This window comes from Agelaius phoeniceus, chromosome 3, assembly GCF_051311805.1.
Source record: "Agelaius phoeniceus isolate bAgePho1 chromosome 3, bAgePho1.hap1, whole genome shotgun sequence".
Taxonomy (NCBI): domain Eukaryota; kingdom Metazoa; phylum Chordata; class Aves; order Passeriformes; family Icteridae; genus Agelaius; species Agelaius phoeniceus.
In genome coordinates, this window is record NC_135267.1 from 93,883,315 (window position 1) to 93,889,574 (window position 6,260).

The window sequence follows — 6,260 nt, forward strand, 5'->3', positions numbered from 1 at the left end:
ATTAGGTCAAGGGTTAATGAAGTGACTCCTGCCCCCACCATTACTTTTGCCCACTATAAAACAAGGATTTTCCTTATTCTTACATTAAAGAGCATGCGTTGAGTTCTTTAATGACACAAACTGAGTAATGCCAGCAGGAAGAGTAGAATCCAATGGCCTGTCCTGCCAATACCAATGGCTGTACCGATATGCTAGAAATGTGATGTTCAAGGCTGGGTCTCCAAATTAAAATTCACAGGCACAGCAGAGGTGTTTTGATTTAATCAGTCCTGAGCAGCTGACAGTTTGCTCAGAAGCAAACATAAGGGGTGGAAGCTTTTGGAAAGCAGGTCATTTATGCAGGTGATTAAACATGGAGGAGCCTCACTTGGGGCATGAGTTTTGAAAACACCTTCATCCAGATCTTACAAGCTAATTCTATAGAGTTCACTATCAATGGCTATTTGCATAGCAAAATAGTGACTGTGAGCATTGCTTCTTGCAAGCTTTATTTGTGTTAACCTGCTTTATCCCTAGCCAGATGTTTCTGCCTCAGTGTTTGGGGAAATAAGGGTTCAGATTGGCATGGGTGGATTAAATGATGTTCTACAGTAGCTGCAGGGGCAATGGAGGGAACCCATTTCCATCACTGCTAAGATGAAAAAGCAGTTATTAAATCCAGCAGTTACAGTGGTTGTCCCAGGAGGGACTTGTCAGTCAAGTTTCTAAGTAATCTGTTTGTGAAATACGTGTTCCATCTCCCTTATTGACTAACAATGTATATTATCTGTTTAGTTAACTGTGGGGCTAAAGGTCTTTTTTCCTGTCATTTGTCAAGCTCTTGTGTAAAAAGCTGCAGTTAAACTGTGTATAACCTTAGGATCCTGAACAGTGCCAACTAAAGTTCTAGGAATATGCTTATTCAGTTTTTTATTAGCCACATAAAATAGACAAACTTTGTGCCTTTGCCAATTAAATAAACCAGAACCTATCTCTTTCTTGGAAATTCTGCTACAGAAAGATATTCTCCTTGTAAAAAAGGAAGTGTGTAAATAAGCAAAATATATATTTGAGGAGCAGTAGCATAGCATGCCAGTGTTGTTAAAGCTCCAGTGTATGCATTTTATAGCACTGTAGTGATATAAAATCACCATAGGCATTATCAAAACACTTACAGACACTAACTGTTAAAATCAATAACTTAGGAGATCTTTTTCAAATTGGTCTTCAAAGCTTCTGTGTTGTTGATAATTATATCCAACACCTTTGTATCCAATCCTAAGTAGGAAAAATGTTTCATGGAGACTTGGTTACAGCCTATAAGCACACAGAAAGTCAGCCAATAGTGTTTGTATGTTCACATATCCCCGAGGAGTTATAACAGGCTGGGCTGACACAGTCTTCCATGGGAGACAGCCCTCCCAGTGGATTACCCTCTAGGACACTGCGTGGGTGAACAAGGATTTGGGTGTGCACCAGTGGCCACTCCTGAGATCTTCTGTATGGCAACATGCAGGCACTGTGTAGGCTGGAAGTGTTTCAGGAGGGAGAGGAGGAGCTGCTCGATTGCTGTAATTTAATTTAGCCATCATTATCATTTGCCATCGTCCTACGTGATGGCTCTGGCCTGATCCAGCAGTCAGGGCAGCAAGAGCCCAGAACTTCCTATCAGGGCGTGTAGCATGAGTGAGCCTTCCCTTTGCTGGGGTGATTCATCCTAGCCCCAGATACCACAGCATTCTCCTGACCTTCTCAGTCCTCTTGGCCTCCTTAGTTTTCTGACCTGCTGGAAGTGTGTCACACAGCCTGCCTGTGCTGCTCGGGATGGTGACACAGATCCCAGTGAATGGATGTGGATCTCAGGCAGCCAAATCCCAGTGCTCAGCCTCCCCATGGCAGGGAACAACCAGTTACAGGAGCTGTGCTGTGCCCTGTGACTGCCAGGCCCCAGTGTAACGCACACTTGGAGGCAGCCCAGTTTCATGTTTCTGTCTTATCTGCTTCAGGCAGCGAGGGAGCCCTCTGGGGCAGCAGGATAGCACATCTGCCTAGGAACCCTCCCACTGCAGCACTGCTGCCAGCTCCCCCTCCTCACTCCTGCACGAGTGTTTATCTGGGCTGGAGATAACAACTGGAGCCTTGCAAGGGGAATGGTCACCTCCAGCTCTTCCTTTCCAGACTGCCTGCACAGCTTTTGGGTGTGCCTGAGGGCCGTGATCTGCAAGGTCTCCACACAGCCTTCTGAAGCCACCAAGGTGCAAACCGGCTAATGATTAAACCTGCTTTCTCAGTTTTACTGCTGGAGAAAGGCTTCTGTGGCAAAGCACCGAGGAGAGCACAGTACTCCTTTCACATCAAAAGAATATGCAGACACCCAAGGTAAATACTGGCCTGCATTGAGCACACTTATTTCTGTGCTGCTATCTGTTTACCTTGATGGTTTCAGTGAACAGAGTTCCTCAGTCCTCTAAAGAGTTCTCTGCACAGTGGCCAAACAAACAATGTAATTTTCTGGGTTTTGTTTGTTTCAGTAAAAAAAAAGCAACAGTGGGACTGAAAAATACAAAGGAAATGGAGCAGACAGTCAAGAAGGAACAAAGACTGCAAGAGGGGAAAGAAAAGCAAGAGCAAGTAATTGGCAGAGTCAGAATTAGTTATTTCTATTAATTTCAAAGTTCTTGCTTCCTTCTGCCAGCCTCATTTGATTGCTGGGCAACAGGGGCAGTTTCTACAGGTTTCCCTTTAGTTAAAAGGATTTGTTTATAAGACGTATTATTTGTAATAAACATAAGGGTATCACTTTGTAAAAACATTCTTCTTCAGGAAGTAATAAAACACTTGCTCAGTTTAAAGTGTGTCCTCAAGTGTTTTGGTGGATGGGTGTTATACTCATGTGGTTTTACTCCACTGAATCATCCCCAGAGAGAGTAGAAATGAGGGATGGTGGGGAAAGAGATTTGGAAACAAATAAACACTCTAAATCAAAAGGGCAGGACTTTGTACGCAGCCCAGGCCACAACAGCATCAATGGCTCCCACAGGGCCAGAACTCCTCCTGCATTTCCCAGCCAAGGACAAAACCCAATAATCCTTCCCTCATTTTTCCTATGCAGCAACTTTCCTTGGTAGTTTGCAAACCCCAGTTCATCAGTGTCTGACGCATGGCAGATGTCTCCCAGAGCTGTGGAGCCCCCACACTGTCATTCTTCTGATGTCACTCACGCCTCAAACTTAAAGGACTTACCAGCAGGGGATGGGGGAAATGCATTTGTCAACAGCTTTTACTACAATAGTTCTTAGTAGGATTTATATTTTATGAAAAAGGACGGGTTTTCTTAGGAATTCTCCATCCTTTGCAGATGCTCTAAGGGAGATGAAAGAAAATTTACAGAAAATCTCGAGGGGGGGCTCTGAAATTATTGCTCAAAGGCTGATCATTAGGAGCTGTGGCTTTGACACAACTTTAAACCCTGACTCAGAGATTCTCACATCAGGAACTCCTGTTTAAATTGTGTACTATCTTCTTGAAATCCATCCAGCAGTGATGGAAAGGTTTCAGGTTGTGGGGAAGCCCCCTCATTCCTCAGTATCTCAGCCCTGCAGTCTGACTATCCCCTGGCTGCTGGTGTCTTCTGGCAAGAGCAGCCCCAATCACTCAGGTCCACACACTGGAAATGTTTCAGAAGTACAAAAATAAAACATTAATGAGGATCAATAAAAGAGAAAATCCAGAAATAATACACTCCAAAGAGATGACCTTAATAAACAACTGAAGGGGTCAATGGACTTTTTATTATGATAAGACCAAATTTTTATAAAAAGTTTCTCTGTAACTCACAGAGGAAGACGTAACAGTGAAATGGGTACTAAATTAGAATTCCCAATTATAACACATGCCTTGAAAAGGCAGTTACATGGAAATCCTTTGCTTCCAATTATGCTGAATTAGGGTTAATGTTTTCACCATCGCAGGGAAATTACAGTGAAACCCCAATTACAGTGAAACCTGTAAATAAACTACCATTGTTTTAACAACCACTCTCCCTCCCATACCAAGGGACAATTAGCTTAGACAAGATTTTAAAAATGGAAAACATATCAAATATAGTCTTTTGATACCTCCTCAGTAATCTATGTAAAATTACCTAAAATTATCCTTCCTCTTTCTTGAAGAAGCAACCACTTCATGAAACACATAAGCAAGAACAACACTATTCTGAGCAACCTAGGTGAGGAAGCAGAGCATTGAGTGCACATACAGACAGGCTCATCCTGTAAATTCAGGGTGAATTTCCTCTCATCAGTTACTGGGCTTGATCTAAGTAATAAAATTAGAAGGCTGGATGTTGCCACAGAGACATTTTCAGTTTACCTTGTGGACTGTGTTGGTGTGTTGAGAGGGACCCAATAGCTGTGCAAAGACAACATATCAGCATAGGGTTGTTTCTTCTAGCTACATGCTTAAAACAGACCAAAAACTCACTGCCATGTAATGCAAGGCCTCAATAGGAATTTCCTTAGAATAACTCCCAGGCTGAGAAATGTCTAGTATGTGTATTTATTTAATTCTTTGTTATATTATATGTTTGCATTACATACATGTATCTATTAGACGTTACATTTTGTATTTTAATATTTGCATGTAAATGTTATATATTTATACACAAAATATAATATTATCTATTATATATTATATTCATGCTTATTTCATGCATTTATTATTACTTATTACTTGCCAAGGACAGGAAGGGACCCTGCTTCATGGGTGTTATTGCGGTTGGGGACGTGAGGTGTGAGGCTGGGCTCATGTCCTGTTCCTCAGCACTGCTGGAGCTGGCACAGCACAGGAGGATTTACAGCATTGGAAGGAGTCCTCCTGGCATTAAAGAAGTGAGTAGCTCCTATTCTTCCAGGCTGAGTCACCAGGGAGAATGAGCCTGTAAATGGGGGAAGAGGATCATTGTTCTGTGTTTGGTTACTAACAAGGAGAGTAGGAGACAATTCTGTGTTTGCATATACTGAAAACTGTCCTCACCACTGCAAACACTCGTTGTTATTCAGTGCATTCCTTGTCGATGCTTCTGATTTTCTGTAAGAGAACAATTGGTGATTCTACTGTAGGATCACTAAAAAATATTAATTCACAGCCCAATATTATGGGATACCAGATTAGGACTGAAGTTGGCAGCATATTTGGTAGTACATGTTTTTGTAATAATAACAATAATAAATCCATGCAAAACATGCACAGTTTTTCTCCAACTTTGTACCGATTGTTTACATACAGTACATGTTATCTTCTACTAACTAGGAGTTAAATAGCATTATTCAGTATGTACAGATCTCAAAGCACTTCACTACAGCATAGCTAGTAATTTCTTCAATCCCACTTTCTAAAGGTGAGGGGTTTGAGGGGTGAGGGAGGTGGCTCTTTTTTTGTTTGTTGGGTTTTTTGTTTTGGGTTTGGGTTGGTTTTGTTTGGTTGGTTGGTTTGGGGGTTTTTCTTTGGTAGGTGTTGGGGTTCTTTGAGAAAGTTGTGAGTTTTGCCAAGCTGAAGATGTGGAGAAGCAGCTCGGTAAGGGATGCAGGGGCAGGACCCGCAGAAAAGCTTTAGAATCAATCTCCCTGACAGTGAGTCTTGCACGCCACTGAGGAAATGCAAACAAGCCAAGCCACGTGTAAACGCTGCAAATCACGGCAATAATGCTGAGCTTAGGACTGACCTCGGCAGCAAGTGCTACTTCACTTCCAGGAAAGTGGAATATAAACTGAAAAAACAAGAATTTTTCGAAAAGCAAGTGACCAATAGAGCTTCTGCAGCATCATCAGGAGGAGCAGTGACTCTCCCGAGCGGTTTTCTGCCTCCCCTCCTCTCCTCTCGCTATCCCGCTCATCCCCCCCATGCCCTCCCTCCGCCGGGCTCTCCCCGGGACGCCGCGGGGTCACCGGGGAGCGTCCGGGCCCGGGCAATGCCGGGCGCTGCGGAGCCGGGCAGGGGGACACCAGGACATCCCCTTTGGAGGGCGGGGGATGGATCCGGACCCCCGGGGCAGCATCAGCCTCGCTGATGGCATCTCGGTCCCTCCCTCCCCTGGAACCGGTGCTGCTCCTCACGGTGTCCTTCTGTGGCTTCCACGGCCGTCGTGAGGCTGCTGGACAGGTTCGAGCTCCCCGAGGGCTCTGTGCTTGTGATGGAGCATCCAGAGTGCGCTCAGGACTTCTGGGATGTCCTGGGGGAGCAGGGATTCCATTTTTGTTTTCAGTCGGAGAAGGATTTGGGCT

General features: G+C 44.0%; 1 long non-coding RNA gene across 1 annotated transcript; it reads left to right on the plus strand.

Moving 5' to 3' along the window:
- The first annotated feature begins 1,254 nt into the window (after window positions 1-1,254).
- Window positions 1,255-2,831, plus strand: LOC129118649 (uncharacterized). Its single transcript, XR_008533996.2, has 2 exons — window positions 1,255-2,358; window positions 2,511-2,831. It is a non-coding gene; the product is annotated as an uncharacterized LOC129118649 (long non-coding RNA).
- The last annotated feature ends 3,429 nt before the right edge of the window (window positions 2,832-6,260 follow it).